Source organism: Stegodyphus dumicola, chromosome X2 (genome assembly GCF_044657685.1).
Source record: "Stegodyphus dumicola isolate Sdum_Otavi_A_Nest chromosome X2, ASM4465768v1".
NCBI classification, from domain to species: domain Eukaryota; kingdom Metazoa; phylum Arthropoda; class Arachnida; order Araneae; family Eresidae; genus Stegodyphus; species Stegodyphus dumicola.
The window spans coordinates 192,977,350-192,994,555 of NC_140781.1; the positions used below are offsets into that span (position 1 = coordinate 192,977,350).

Below are 17,206 nucleotides of genomic sequence, written 5' to 3' on the forward strand. Positions count from 1 at the left end.
GTAAGTTCACTTACTGCAATTTTGTTAAAGTAGATTAGTTTTGTCCTAGCATACCCACGAGGCTACCGGAGTTGGAAGATAAAGTTAATTTTGGGCTGAGACATTATCTTTTAGCTTTCATTAATCTGTTACATTCTTTTCTGTATATTTTCTGCAGTTTTATTTTAAACCAGATATGGATATCAGAAGGAAGTCAAAAGCAAGCACCGAAGTAGATTCGCTCATATTCTACTCCTTTTTTATTCAACTGAAGAACGTATTTTTGATTTTTTTTTAGTCGTAGAATAATATGTTTTTGAAATCTTGTCTTCACAGACTTGCCTAGGATTACTAAGACTCTTGAAACAAATATAGGCAAATTATAGGCAAAGTCGTCGACTATCAAAACTAAGAAGTAAAAACGAAATGTTTACACTTAAATAAACATTTATTTTCATTAATGGCGTTTTTAATATTTTTCATAGGAATTTCTTTCAAATCTTTGAACAGTTTTTATAAATCTGAATAATTCTCATATAAATTCACTTTCCTTCCAATGGCGCGTTTACTGTTTACAATAAAAAGTCTGTTTCGATCAGAGCATGGAACAACGTTCACTAAAGAAAAAACTCTTTTAACTAAAGTTATTGATCATGGCAATCAAAAGATGAAATTTCTCTAGCATTCAGACTTCTTGGGCTCATTCTCAATACTTTTAATCATTTTTAATAATCTAGTTTTAATGTGAGCAGGGTCGCTGAGTACGCTTTTAACTCAGTTTAATTCAGGTTTGACTCTCGCAAATCGCTTGGTTACTTTGTAGAGTCATTAGGATTTTTTTTTTAAGCAAGAGACATGAAAATTGAACAATACCCTCGCCGGGACTCTAACCTTGGACCTCTAGAATACGCGCAGAGCGTGCTGACCATTACACCATGAAGACATGTTAGAAGGCGGGAGAAATACCTTATATACTCCCCCTTTAAAGGGTGACTGGGGATTAGGTAACCCAATTTCCAAATCCTGGTGGTGGAGAATTATCATCCACCACCTTTTTTTAGTTCGGTCGTCACTGTAGAGTCATTAGGAGTTTTTTGAAGGAGGAGACAGAAAAATGAGCAATGCCCTGGCCGGGACTCGAACCTCGGACCTCTCGAATACGCGCCGAGTGTGCTGACCATTAAGGCCCAAAAGGCATGCTAGAAGGAGGGAGAAATACTTTATAACGCGGAATTTTCCCTTTTTTCCTCTCATGTAATGTGATTACAAACCAGTTGTTATAAAAAAATCTTCCAGGCAGATATTTTGCTAAATCAGAGAGTCTTCGTGTTCTTTAAAGCAATCAGTTAACCAACCTTTTAAATAATTTGTATACCTGAATCCTTGAATTAACCATACTTTCTGAAATATCTTCACTTTACTTCTCCTTCGGTGGCATACACAGATGCTTTTGCTTACTGTCTTTTGATTTCTTGAAGTACAAGGAATTTATTTATTTCAAATTCCTTGCATTTTTGCCGCTGAAATTTCTTACTTCCTTTTTCATGTTAAGACAAGGTTTAATCTAATTTTGCATCTGCAAAATAAAATGAATTATTATAAATATAATTAAAATCTCATATAGTTTTAAATACCTAATTATCTACTGTATGTATTTTACAAAAGTTCCAAATTATATATTTTATACGTAAAAAATCTGGATATATTGTTCACTTTAGCAAATGACGAAATTACACTAACTGTCCGTAATATACTGATGTTCAATGTTAGAGATAACTGAAAAACATAATGCTGTTTATGCAAAGACCGATTAAAAACTTCCCTTACTGTAATTACTTATAGTGATTATGTACTACTAAACACTCAAACCTTGCGGTGTATAAGTATTTGCTTATGCAATGATATAGAAATAAGGCAAGTGCGAGCAAGTGATAAAAGGAAACATGTTTGACGTAATAAGCTTTTAAAATTTTCAGATGCGGTTAATCATATCTAATAGCCATCACTTAGAAGAAACCTACCAGAAACGGAAACCCGTCGATAGACTTCAGGCGATTCAAACGCAGATGGAGGTTTCCAGAAAGCTGAATATTTCCTAAAGTGTGACCTTAAGACTATATTTAACCATAAAGATAGTTAGTTTTCTTTTTGATCAAGATCGTCCGAAGACAAATGAGCATTAAAATATGTTATTTGTCACTGCTGGCTCAAAATATCCAATATTTATTTATATATAAATATCCCATATTATGTTTGCGACCTGTGATTGGCCACCGGTATTTGAATAAGCAGACATACCTTTGCCAAAGATTTCATAAGCATCTTCTTTAAGCAACACCCACTGTGTTGCGTCAGCTTCTGCGTCTACCAGAGAAAAACATTTAACAAGGTGTCGTCTTCATCTTCAACGAAAGATAACTGAGCCTGAGTACTGTTCACGGATCAGCCCATTTCACTTAAAACATTGATATTTACGTATCTTCATACGGAAAGATCCTGAAATTAGCAATCTTCTGTCACGTACCTATGAAATATATTGTTTCATGATGGCGGTTCACCTGTTTAGCTTGGATGCATGAGAAAAGTTGCAGTTAGGTACATAAGTGAGATTCTGTATCCCCAAGTTAGGGTGTTAAAGATATTATGAGCCAAACATTTTTGTTACTGGTTACTATATTTGACCTTTTATTTACTATATTTGAGCTGCTATGACTGCTGAATACTTTCAACCTCAGAATATTGTTCGAACGCATGGCCACTTTAGTCACGTACTACCCTAGACATCTCAGTCCTACTGAGTATGTCTAGGGCTGTCTTAGATAAACAAGTTACAAAATTATAGAACAAATCTATGTAGCTAAAAAATGATGTTTCATCCATCAAATAAAATTTTCGCTATAATTACAATATGGAAAAACGATGGGAAATGTACATTCAGCATCATAAATAATTATAGCTTCGCGTCCTGGGTATGATACAATTCCCTGTTTGTTTACGTTTTGCTTACAGTTTGGCATTAAAAACAATATTTCAGCTTCACTCAACTTGTAAACAAAGTAAAATGGCTTTACACATATTTTAATTAGTTAATAAGTTTAATTAGTTTCATAAACTTCCATCCTGTAGCAAAAATTTAGCTGGAGTTTCATAATTATTCCTTATTATTTATTATTTCCTTTCTATTTGGTTTCGATCCAACTCAATATGAAATCCTTGCCATATTTTCAAGAACATTTTAGTCAGCCTAAGTGTACTATAAAAAGCAGACACATGAAATGGTAGTGTGTACATATATTCATACATACATACATGCACGTATGCCAGTATATAGGTATGCATGCATACAATATCTGATCCCCACTACACGTGGTCATATTAAAAATGTGTGTGTTAACAGTAAAGGTGGAGAAATATACATCTCTAAAGCTCTGAACTTCCATTATAAATCCCTTATGTAAATTCAATATATGATTCTCATTTATATTGTAACATACTAGCTAAATTAGATTTCCTTGTAAGTTAGAATACTGAAGAACTGTGTAGCGATTATTCACTGAGTTCTTGTAAGTAATAAGTAAAGAGAAGGGTTAAATTACCCTTTACTCAAACTCAAAATAAATAAACAGATGGCTCCCTTCTCGGGCATACAATAAGACACCACTTGGATGGGCCTTTAACTCAAAAGAAAAAATATAAAACTAATCTAATACTAAATAAAATTAATCAGCTGAAGCTGCATAGAATCAACTAACGGAGTTGGCCATTATTTAAAGATCACCGTCGTAATACTAACAGGAACGTAGAAGTGCGGTCGTACAAAGAGTATGCTTAGACTAAACGCAACAACGTGGCCGAGGCGTAGAACACGCTCTCTTACTGAAGTGACCCAGACTTCAACTTAAATACTTGTTTCTACTGCATTTGCATAAATCGTAATCCTAAAAATTCATTCCACCAGGGAAACGTTATTGGAAATTTAGAATGGGCAGAAAAGACTTGTTCCAAAACAAAAATAACTATTAGAAAATTAAAGTAAGCCTTACAATAAATTTTTTGCATTTATACGTCGTTTTATTTTTATCTTGATTTATACGTATCTATGTTAGATGTAAAATATTACATTTACATGATGCATAATTTATGCTGAAACGTTTTCCTGAATGATGTACAAACTATGCTTTAGCGTATTAAATATCAGACGCAGAATATTTAAAAAAATTAATTTTTGGAAGTCCACAAATGTCGTTCATATTATATATTTCAGCGTATGAAATTATGAAACATATGAGGATCACATTATTCAGACATATAAGGATAGTAATATGGTCCTATAGCACAAAAGGTATTACTTTTTATCACCAGTGACACTCAGAATTTAATGAATATCAAATTATTTATCTCAAATATGTTTTTGCACATATTCAGGAAAAGGCGGAGCTTTTCTAAATTTTAACAGTATAACGTTCAACAACCATGTTTTTGTAACTTGGTTACATACTAAATTAGCGTATGACTGGTGGCAAACGATTTTGCCTCCAGGCATACGTAACAGTCAAAGCCAGTCGTATGACTGGTATGCAGACGCATACCAGTCATACGACTGGTGGTAAACACTCTTTGTAAAAATAGCGAATTTATTACGATTTTTTTAATCTAAATTTACTTCCTGTGCTCGTCTACATTTCCTTTGCTAGTAAACAACACTCTTCAAAAAAATGGTAAAATAACGCATTTTTTTTTTCTCTTTATTGTATTATCTGAAGCGCTCAGACCTTGAAACTGTTAATCTCTTTACTGTGCTGTAGTGCTGCAACATGGTGCATGTGCTTAGTTTTAATAAAATCAAGCAAGGGTGCATTAACTAAGCATTTCTTTTAATAATGTTTTAAAAGCATAAAAGTTTAATCTACCCTTTATTCAACGAGAAATAATTTATTTGAACACTTTGAACCTGTTTCATAAATCATGATCAGTAAATAAGCCAGTGCAGATGCCTACAGATGCGAAGATAATCTACCCGTTGAATTCTTGTATGACAAAGCTTGTTATCTCTAATTCACCAACATCAGATGCTGAAGATAAGATGCAAGAGGAAGCTTCTTTTATAAAATTGTTTCCCATGAACGTAAGCAATCCCAGATTCCCGCCTGTTACTTCATACGCTCAAAAATCCATTTTCTTACTCCCCATATGCTACTGCTTTTACTCAGAAAATATGCAAGAGGAAGCTTCTTTTATAAAATTGTTTCCCATGAACGTAAGCAATCCCAGATTCCCGCCTGTTACTTCATACGCTCAAAAATCCATTTTCTTACTCCCCATATGCTACTGCTTTTACTCAGAAAATATGCAAGAGGAAGCTTCTTTTATAAAATTGTTTCCCATGAACGTAAGCAATCCCAGATTCCCGCCTGTTACTTCATACGCTCAAAAATCCATTTTCTTACTCCCCATATGCTACTGCTTTTACTCAGAAAATATGCAAGAGGAAGCTTCTTTTATAAAATTGTTTCCCATGAACGTAAGCAATCCCAGATTCCCGCCTGTTACTTCATACGCTCAAAAATCCATTTTCTTACTCCCCATATGCTACTGCTTTTACTCAGAAAATACCCACCTAAGGGAATCAGTTCAATAAATAGCGGGTCAGGTACAAGCAAAGAGATACAATATAAAGTTCCTCGGATTCAATTTCTAAATTACTAGAGTGGCTGATATGCGGAGATTACTTTTGAATATCTTCTAACTAAAAGCTCAAGAGTAAATTACTCGAAAAGTTATATTAAGTCGGGTATGAATAACAATTTTTAGAAACGAAACGTAAGTCTAACTTTCGATACACTCTTAGGTAAAAAAAAAAAAAAAAAAAAAAAAAGACGCACCAAGAAGTAGTTATCCGAATTAGACGAAAATCGGTAGAAGTGATGTACATGTACAGAAAAACACTTGATTACAGTTTGAGAAAAATTGGATGATTTATTGAAGTGATAGAGCTTTACAAAGTGAAAAAGTCAGTAACGCGTTTGTTCACCTCTTGCTCTTATGCAAGCAGTTATTCGGCTTGGCATCGATTGATAGAGGTTGCGGATGTCCTCCTGAGAGATATAGTGTCAAATTCTGCCCAACTGGCGCGTTAGATCGTCAATATCCCGAGCTGGTTGGAGGGCCCTGCTCATAATGCTCCAAACGGGCTCAATAGGAGAGAGATCCGGCTACCTTACTGCCCAAGGTAATGTTAGGCAAACAGTAGAAACATGTGCAGTATGAGGGCCGGCATTATCTTGCTGAAATGTAAGTCCAGAGTGGTGTGACATGAATGGCATCACAACGGGCCTTAGAACTTCGTCGACGAACCGCTGTGCTGTAAGGCTTTACAGATGAGAACCAAAAGGGTCTTACGATGAAATGAAATGGCACCCCAAACCATCACTCCTGGTTGTCGGTCTGTCTGCCGGAAGACAGTCAGGTTGGTATCACACCGCTGTCCGGGGCGTCTTCGTCTTCGCTGGTCATCGGGGCTCTGTTCATAGCGGGACTCATCACTGAAGACTATTCTACTCCAGTCAGTGACATTCCAGTGCGAATGAGCCCGACACCACTGCAAACCGGCTTGACGTTGTACAGAGGTCAATGGTAGTCGGCGCAAGGGGCGCCTTGACCTCAGTCCCCTTTCTGTGAGACGTCTATGAATGGTTCTTTCGGTCACTGAAGCACTAGTTGTACGTACAATTGATGATGATGATGCATCTGGGGCTGTGTGTGCCGCTCTGACGATTGCTCGGTCTTCACGTTGTGTCGTTTCTCTAGGCCTACCGCTTCCTTCTTGACGGTGTGTGCGGCCATGGTTCACCCACTCCTGCCAACATCGTCTAATAGTGGCGTCGCTCCTGCTCAAATATCGAGCTATTCGCCGATAAGACCAACCGGCTTCTTTGAACCCGCTACACGACCTCTCTCAAATTCTGACATCTGCGCATATCGTTCGCGCACCTGTATGCGAGGCAAAATCTTTGTCTACCAGAATACACGGAATGAAATTCGTGAAGAATTTATGACCTGGAATCGTAATTTCTCCTCTTAAATATCCTGCCAGTTGCATACATGAGATGCGCTGTAGCGACAACCGTTCATTCATTGGCAGCCAAAATGTAAAATTTTGCATTTTTCGTCGAAACCTGTATGCATATCAATTTGTGTCCAATTTACTTTTTAGCTTCTCGGTGCGTCGTGGTGCGTGGTTTTTTTTTTTTTTTTTTTTTTTTTTTTTGAGTGTGTGTGTATATATATATATATATATATATTATATAAATCTTTATATAAAGAGATATAACTTTTTTATAAATAGTTTAACTAAATTGATTGAAATATAGTACAACTACAAAAATAAGGATAATAAAATTAAAGTTTTTAAAGAAACTTAATTCCTTTCCTTTCACATGCTATAGAGGTTTCAGTTTCCATACGCATTACACATCGCATTATACTTTTACGTATAGTTTCGATTTTTTTTCTGTCTTTAATTATTTACAATTGCTGTGTTTTCTTAATACAGATATCTAAATTCTTTGTATAATTTGCTTCAAAATCGTAAAAAAAAATTCATTTCGTGCAGAGCTGTTGAAGTCCGGAAAGAAAATTATAACCTGCATTTGCTAGGTAGCACGTGCTTAAAATTAGAAGTAATGTTATAACGTATTTCTCCCACTTTCCTAGCGTCCTTCGTGGTGTAGTGGTTCTGCACACTGAACCGGTATTTCAGAGGTCCGTGGTTCGATTCCCGGCGAAGGCGTTTGCTAATTTTTCATCTTGCTGGCCTCTAAAAAAGTCCTAATGACTCTACAAGTGGCGCCCGAACTAAAAGGGTTGTGGATGATGATTCTCCGCACCCAGGATTTGGCGACTAGGTCCCCTAAAACCCTAGTCGCCCTTTAAAAAGGGGAGTATATAAGGTATTTCTCCCACTTTCCTAGCGTCCTTCGTGGTGTAGTGGTTCTGCACACTGAACCGGTATTTCAGAGGTCCGTGGTTCGATTCCCGGCGAAGGCGTTTGCTAATTTTTCATCTTGCTGGCCTCTAAAAAATTATTAATGACTCTACAATGTGTGCCAAGGCAGACAGTTCTCTGCGTACCATAAATTCAAATTACATCTAACCTTTTTATCCTTCAGTTCACCTATTTCTAAAATGTTATTTAATGTAAAGATGAGTATGTTATGAAGAACATTTTAAAGTTATTCTCTACAATAATATGTAACTGTTTTTTTCCAGTTAGGTTAAAAATTTGAATGTCGATTTGTTGCTTCCAGTCAGTATTCTTAAAATGATATTTTTCAGATTATTGTGACATTAGTAGGGACTTACACATTAACTACGGCTAAAACTTCACTTATAGCATTTTAATGCTTTTTCTTATCTGGTAGTGACAACATATATACTAGATCAACCATCATTTCATGCAAATGCTTTTCGATAATGTTTATATCTTGAACAGAGAACAGAAATACAACGGAGAGTACAATTTGAGAGCTTTTTCCGGAAACAATGACCATTAGATAAAGAATGCTGGCAAATTCACTCATCTATAGGAAGCTTCCGGAAAGTGATGAAGGAGGCCATTAGACTGATAACAAGCAGTGAATTATGTACTACTGGGAAACCAACAGCATCTTCTTTCAGATTAATTACTTTCCGCTATAAACACAGCCCATTTCAATGTATTAAGGTATTCAGTAGGTAATATGTATTACATATGTTCAGTGGACTATAAATTTGATTTAACGGAGATTGCGCATTGAATTCATGCTGCTAATATAATAAAAAGATTAATCTGACAGATATCTAGGATTCAGTTAATTAAAGTGCGTCAGATTTCAGTTCATGAAGAGAAAAGGAATTATTGAGAAAAATATTTTTTCTATAGCAGTTCAATTTACTATTGAAAAGGACCATAAATGAATGAAAATGTTAAATTAAAATTTTTAATAAATATATAAAAATTAGTTACCTCTAAGAAATCTTTTTAAAATTTAGAATTAATAACAAATTAATTTATCTTTCAATAAAATAACAAATTTCCCGTTTTTTTACCTATTATACTCTCTTATTATTTATTCTTTGAAAAACTACATATAGTTACCTGATTGATTTTCGAATATTATTGTTCCGAAAAATTTAACATTAATTCGTATTTATTAGATTGCAATACAGACAAATCAGATATTCGCCCGAAGCCATTAAAAATAAGTTTGGCTAATCGACCTTTGGATTCTTAAACCAAACCATTAATTACAAAATAAATAGCATAAAAAGCTTACTTAATTTATCCTATGAGAATGACAAAAGATTGTTGCAACTCAGAATGATCCACGCATGTATTTTGAATATTGTTGTTGCTAATGCTCACTTCTTTAACCTATAGTCAGCCCAATCCCACGAAATTCCTCGTGGGAAAAGCGCTAGTTTACGCCTATCGTTGGCAACAGCCTTGAACACCTGACAGGTGACAGTGCGATTTAACTCAGTTCCGCCCCCAATTTTGATGGAGCACCCCTGGGAAAGGGTCCTAGGGTCTCCCACCCCTCTTCCTCTACCATCAACTTCTCGAGAGGACTTTCGACTCGCCTCATATTTAAAGTGCCGCCGTGCCGGACGGCCACTGTACATTTACAAACATCAGTGCCTTCTCCGGGATTCGATCCCGGACCCTTCAGCAAGGCAGTCAGCCACACTATCCAATATACTGGTTGGGCGGTCATTATAAGTATTGTATTGCATTAACATCTTCCATTGCACAGACACAATTTATACTTTTTCCGCTTTGCAAAATAACAGAAATTATGAGCATCTTAATTAGTGTTTCCTGTAGCTTTTCATATGTTATCTGGTTATTAGTGAAATAACTCTTTTGAGTTTTACTTCCGTTTCTGTTTAGCTTGATAAACTTTCTTCTATTTCCACTAGATTAAAAAATACTGAAGGATTATAGCTGCAAAAATGAGCGGATAAAATAGTAATATTACAGAAAATGAATAAAATTACATAAATCTCCTCAAAGTAGCAAATATTCTGATCTAAGGGTTTGAACATTTCGAGCTGCAAGAGGTGGATTACTTGTAAAATGATAAAGCACGTGACAGCTATCTGCTTAAGTGCTTAAGGAAACGGATGCCACAATGAAGGACCTTTAAATGGAAAGAAACTCGTAGTCACGTTACACATGAGAAAAAAACCACGAAAACGCCTCTGCAGCCAGTCCGTTCGCTGAGATGAATCCAGTCCGAACTCCGAGTGTTCAATTGTTTTTCCGCTGGTAAGCCAAGCAGCAACAGAGATTTACTTTATAGAAAAATCAAACTAATGCCTAAAATGTATAAAATTGTTAAATATATAGAGATATTAGGAATTTTTCAGCGAGAAACTTGAGAAAAACAATTGCGCATTTGTTGGGATTCGAACCAGCGACTTTCCAGTGCTAGATGGTCTTGTTATTATGTACACATTTGAAGCAAGTAGGAGGGGTCGCAATAATTCCTTATATTGTCAGGACTTGTGTTTCTCTTGATTTGTGTTGGAAACATGAATGGTCCTGAATAGGAACAGTGAGCTTACTCAAGCTATGTTCAAGAAGGTGTGAAGTAGACAACACAAGCAGGAAGGGTATACGAAACCCTTTATTTTCAATACTTTACAGGTATTTCCGAACTTCGGTATACAGAGACCAACCACTTGTGGTCTGAACGTAAGAATATAAAAAATACTAACTAAAACTCTAACTAAAAGCTAACTTTGAATTAGTATACAAATGCCTAGCACTAAGGCTGGCCTTTATTTAAAAAAGGTACGTATGTAGTACGCCGAGCTGCTAAAACTACGATACGTCTGCAAATATCAAGAGGGTTAAACCTCTGGCCTTAAAGGCAACCAGCAACCGAGTGAAAACTCGTAAAACTACAGTGGCAAGCGGCTTGCTTCTTATAACTCCTTCTCTCTCTCTCTCTTGGCAAAAAGCCAGAACTTAAGCACTTGGCGTTAGCAAGACAATTTGCATAAACAAGTTAAAACCTTTAATTCTGGCCGGAAGTAGAAAATAAGAAGTGATAGTACAGTTTTAAAATAAAATAAACGTTAGTAAAACTTAGGATCCTTACAATATTACCCCTTACTTGAAGGGTGAATGAGGAAAGGCACAGGACTTAGTCGGCCAGATCTGGGTGGTGACAAAGCATCATCCACCACATTTTCAGATCAGCTGTCTGTAGAGAGACGGTTAGACTTTCTGGATCGAAAAACGGAAGAAACCCTACTGGTTTCCTCACTGAACTAAACCCTACTGACTACTATGCCCTACCTGGAGTTTGAAGCACGGATCTTCCAGTGTTAACTGAATGTATTGCGCACACTGGAGAACAGGAACCTTATAAATGATAGTCAATTTTTTACACTAGAACTGGGTTTTATTGTAGAACAAAATGTTACTTGCACATGTAAGTTAGACATAACAGCCACTTATTGTATAAAATGAGGTGCAGAACTGGGATAACAGAGGAATTAGACAATTACTTTGATATCCGAAACAAATTAATTCTTAACTTTAAAAACAGAAAGTAAACTGAAAAACTCGGAATAAAGATGACTTTTCAGTTTTTCGATATCGCCGACACTTTCGTTCATGTTTTTCTACTCGCTTGTTGGCTCTTTTGACTGGATATTTGTAGCATTACCTCTTTATCTGTCTTTACGATATTAAAAAAGGCGTCCTTATGCAAACTTCACAATATTAGTTTAATTCTTCTCTCACTCAATTTGTGTATTAACAGGGTGTTCCCATTGCTAATTGTTATTTTGTAAGAAAGAATCTCTGTCACTAATTAAAAATTTATAAATATAATGCAGTGGCTCAGGGTTCCTAGAATTATTAAACTACCTTAGCGTACTTTCCATTTTAACTTTGTTACGGCAGTCACTACACTCAACAGAATGGATATATAAAATGCCTAAAAGAAGCCTAGTAGAGCTTTATCAAGAATTCATATGTCGTGAAAAGCAGTTATTCATATCTCTTCTTTTTCTTTCAACAGCAAATAAAATTATATTTGATAAGTTATTCCCGAGATTTTTTAACCATTTTCCTTGTCGCAAACAACATTCAAGTTAATACATTAGTATAATGTGTATGTTTTTAAGAACGTATTGAATTAATTTATATGAAAGTGTGCGAGATGCAAGTTTCCATGCTTGCCCGAGATCTTTGCACCTGAAAACCTATTCCAGTACTTGCCGGAAGTGGTTCTGTAGAGCGAAGGCGACCTGAACAATGTAAGGTATTTTCTCTCTCCTTTCAGCATGCCTTCGTGGTGTAATTGGAATCATACCCGACACGTATTCGAGAGGTCCAGGTCCGAGTCCAGGTGAGGGTATGGCTCATTTTTCATCTCTCCTGCCTAAAACAAAACACCTAATCACTCTACAACACAAAACACAAAATCTAGCCATACTGCCTTGATGTCTTCTTTTAGAATCGTATGCAACTCTACGATATACAGGAGGCTGTTGCAGGACTATACAATAAGCAGATTGGCTTACAATATTTGGAGTATACTTGCATTAATGGAAAATCAGTTATATTCTGTATATAGGTGTGTAAGATCCCTCACTTGAAATTCTAAGTTAATGTTGGAAGTGAGGAACTTAGGAACTGATAAGCGAATAATCGCTAGAGTTCGAAGACAGGAAACAACAAGAGAGAAGGGTAAATAACCCTTTATTATTTCTATAAGATTTAAAAAAACTCCGCCTGAGAGTGAACAACTAAAGTCCGCACTTTGGACTTGAACTTAAAAGAATAAGAATTAAACTAAAACTAAGATTAACTAACTTATAGCCAAAGCTATCAAGGTTCAATGAGAGTTGGCCCCTTAACCTATTTTCCTACGAAGCTTAGCAAGGGCCTGAGTACGGCCGAGCGTATAACAGCTTTGAGAGAGAGAGCGGCCAAAAAAAGGCAGACGCGCGTAGTTCAGAAACTCTGATTCTCTCTCTGTCTCAGTAAGTAACTTCGTGGTTTAAATACCGCTCCTTCTCATTCAGAAAATTCCAAAACTACGTTCTGGCCGGAAGTAGTAAGTTGAAGTTAAGAATTTGACAGGAAAGGAACTTTAACTTAAAATTTAACTGTTAATAAAATTAACATAATCCTTACAGGTGTACTATTCTTAGTTTTTTCCCTGAGTAATTACTTAGCAATAGCGAATATTATTTTTCTAAAACTAGAATAAAAATCATTGTCAATGCCAAAATTAAACATTCATTAGCTTTTTTAATTTATTATTTTACATCAGTAAAAAAGATTCTGTTAGTTTACTTTTAATACTATAAAAATAAATCATCTGTTTTATTTTATAGAAGATATTTGTTTTCTTTATTTTTTACAACGAATGTAAAGAATATTATACGTATCCTATATAAATAAAATTTAATTTCATTCATACATATAGGGCTTACATATGTAAGATGCTAACTTTTATTCTTTTTCATTTGTTGAAACTGATATGGGTTGTCTGTTCAAGCAAGGAAATAAATTCTATCATTTCATTTTATTGGAAAAAGTGTTGCTTCCATTTTGCTTCACAGATGTGAAATAATTTTAATGTTAAGCAGTTAGGAAAAAACGATATCCAGTTATTTAATTTTTTTTACTATTCGGATGGTTTCTGATTCCACATGATCCGTAAATTTGTTTCTTAATTTCAATAATGTTCGTAATATCTCATGAATAGATTAAAGTTTGTGAGAGGAAATGTAGAAAGAATAACAAGAGGAAAATCTTACAAATCGTTGAATCTCATACAAGATATAAGGATAGAGAATAATTATTTTTAATGCATTTGAGAAAAGGAAATATGACTTGGAAACGGAAAAAAGTATATTCTAAATTACACTACAACTGACAAATGCAAAATAGTGTTTTTCTTTAGTACCTTACTTCGAATTGAGTGAAATCTGAAAGCTTTGAATAAAATTGTGTTATTTACTTTTAAGCTTCTGTTAATGAAACTCTAACATACACTTTTATCTTCTTCAAAGTAAAATAAATTTTACAATACTTCGAGGAAAATTTATAAGGAATTCTTTAAAAAGAGTTCATCGTAAATAGCATGGCATGTGTTGACTCTTTTAACGCATTTTGAAATTTGAACAGCCTGACACTGGATTGGTGCCCGATCAATGTTTGAAAGAAACTTAAATTCATACACCGAGTTACACAGCTATATGGTTCAATCTAAACATTTTATGGTTTTGCGAACGCCGAAAAAGTTCCAGGTTTATTCACCGAATTTTAAAATCGCTTAACCACCGCCGATAGGCTAGACAGGAATCACAGGCGAAATTTTCCTATTTCTGATTGATAACCATTATGCAGAACAGAAGCAGGTAATGTCTGCTGGTACTAAAGTTGTCCAGTATAGTTGACGGCTGCGTAAGAGACTTTATTATGTCATCCTCGAGGTCGCCTTTTTAAAACTGACAGAGGATGTATGGTTTTATGTTTATCAACCCCGTTCTCTTGTTATTCTTATCGTTAATGTTACGTCTGCTTTCGTCCGCCCTCGCCAGGATGCAAATTGTTTAACATGTATAAGAACAGAGGGCAGCAACTGCTAATCCACTCCGACCTATTTTTGCCCAACTCCTAGTCTTATCTCAGTTGACTTTAGCTTTTGCTAGCCATGTTGTTCACGTAATTCTAGAGGCATAAGCTAAAGCTTACAGCAGTACCTTGCCGCGTGAACTGCATACCTAATGTACTTACATAAGTTTTATTTTTAATTTTATGTTCTGTTAATACATCAAGAAAGAGGGTATTTTTTCTGCAATTTCTAAAAACTATGTAAGTTGTTAATTTGAAGTTAGAATAAAAATGTTTATTTAAAAATCTTATTCTGAATTCGGCGTTACTTCACTGAAAGATCAAGTCAGTTGAATGTCTATAAGTAGCCAAAATTTATCACTAAAGTAGTTAGGTTTCGAACAAAGTCCATTGGCCAAAATCATAAGGTATTTCCTACCTCCTTAACGGGAGGCAATAAAAATACTCGTGTAAGTGTTTTGAGATACTAGTCACTACACGACCTATACCCCTCTGAAAAACCTCCTTAATAGGTGGGAGGCAGGTTCCAGGCAAAAGGCCACCTTGAGATCGGTTCATTAATCTGATGTGCTGAAGCCTAAGCCCACACTTACCGGGCGACAGACTTTTTATAGTCTCTTAAATACACCACTGGATCCGGGCCCGCGGGATCATCACTCGCAGTTCTCGGACTTCATGATGGGGTGCGGCCATATGAGCCTGAAGATCTGATGGGTCGTCAAAACGTGTTACCCGCCACTACTACACAAACTGTTCCACCCTCTAGGCGTATTCGGGAGGTTCAGGGTTCGAGTTCCGATGATGCATATTTCACGTCTCCTGCTTAAAAAATATACAAGGACAGCGGATCTGAAAGCTCAAGGCACAGGCGCTATTCCGCTACTGAGGCCCTAGTTTGAGGACTTACTGAGATCCCCCCTTGGTTTAATCGTATAAGTCGATCTTCCCTCGGGGTTCTGGAACCGCCAGGATAATGATTTTATATCCCTGTGGCCAAGATTGCTTAAGATCCTAGACAGTAACTTCACAGGTTTTCCCTGCGTCAAGCCTCAGGGAGGGGGGGCCGGGTGATAAGAAGGGATCGAGTTGCCTTCGGGGTGTAATTAATTACACCGCGAAGGCAACCCGTACATTGGGCTAGAATGATGTGCATTAAGCTAGAATGAGATATCCAAAGTACATTAGGCTAGCAACTGAAAGATCAGGAGTTTGAATCTGGAAGAGGGCAATGCAGATGTCTTCACTTTTCTGACACCGTAAGTTCTGTGAAATCTCTATAATGGCGTGACGATAATTCGTCACCACAAGGATTTGGCGAATGGGTCCAGTCGTCCTTTAAGTGAAGGGAGAATGTTGGGTATTTTCTTCTTCCTTACCGCAAGCTTTCATGTTGTAATTGAAAGCACATCTGGCTAACAGTCGGAAGGTCCGGAGATCGAATACCAGCTAGGATACTGCAAATTTCGCATTTCCAGTTCGAAATAAGCCTAATGGCTCTACAATCATAGATGACTCCAAGCCAACAAGAAAAGACCATTTTATCTTCCACTTATTAGTCCCTTTAGACTTTTTCAAAAATGAACACAGAATTAGTAAAAAGAATGTTTATCTTTAAACGTAACAGTAAAAAAATAAATAATTAATAAAAAATCATCTGTTCGTGTTTATTTCAGAGTAGGAATAATGTTGGTTCTTGCTGCATGTTTCTTGTGATATTGCACATTTTCTTAATTAAATCTCATCGTCAATAGTAAATGTATGTTACTACATTTAATTATACTATTCATTCATATTTCAAATTATTCAGAATATACGTTATCAAAAATTAATTCTGTTGGACTTACCTACCGAAAAACATTACATCTCATTCTGAATAAAGCAAGTCAGTTTCCTTCAAGAGTTTTCAGAATTTATGGGAAAAAGTGATTGACTTCCAAAAATATGCACTAACCTTAATTACCTCTGAGTAACGTCAGCTACGAAATCTCTCTTACATCCAGAGGAAGAAAAAAATTGTACTTGTTAAGTCCCGTAACTCATTAGCATCGAGGATTCGAGTAATAGAGCTTATGATAAGACTTAGATAGATAAAGATACAGTAACATAGGCAAGCGCGAAATAACGTAAAAAAAGAAATGAAGATTCGTCTACTTTTTATACCAGTCAATTGCATAGCAAGCTTCTAAATAAGACAAATAAGTAGCTTAACAAATAATAATAATCATTTCATTACTTAGCGAAACAAAACTGATAATCATTTAAAGCTATTAAATTGGCAATTTTCTAGTCACACAGAAACACAATGAGTAGTATTTTTTTAGATAGATTTTTAATAAGATTTTTTAGGGGCGAAAAAAAATCAAGTCTTCTTTAAAATGATTAAGGAAAGCTCCTGCAATGCATAAATATGCACTCACAAAATTCGATATCACTTAGTCTACTAGAACATTTGAACTACCTCCTATATTTTAAACTGATCATGGATTAAAAATTATTGCTTTAGAAAACTTTTTTCTCCTCTCTCCGTGATGATGGACATCTTTCCCCTATATGATAACACAAATAAAACCAAGTATATGC

General features: G+C 35.7%; 1 protein-coding gene across 4 annotated transcripts in view; it reads left to right on the top strand.

Annotated features, from left to right (window-relative positions):
• LOC146992999 (xibalbin-1-like) overlaps positions 1 to 17,206 on the top strand; it is a 277,189-nt gene that overhangs the window by 245,734 nt on the left and 14,249 nt on the right. The window lies entirely within an intron of this gene.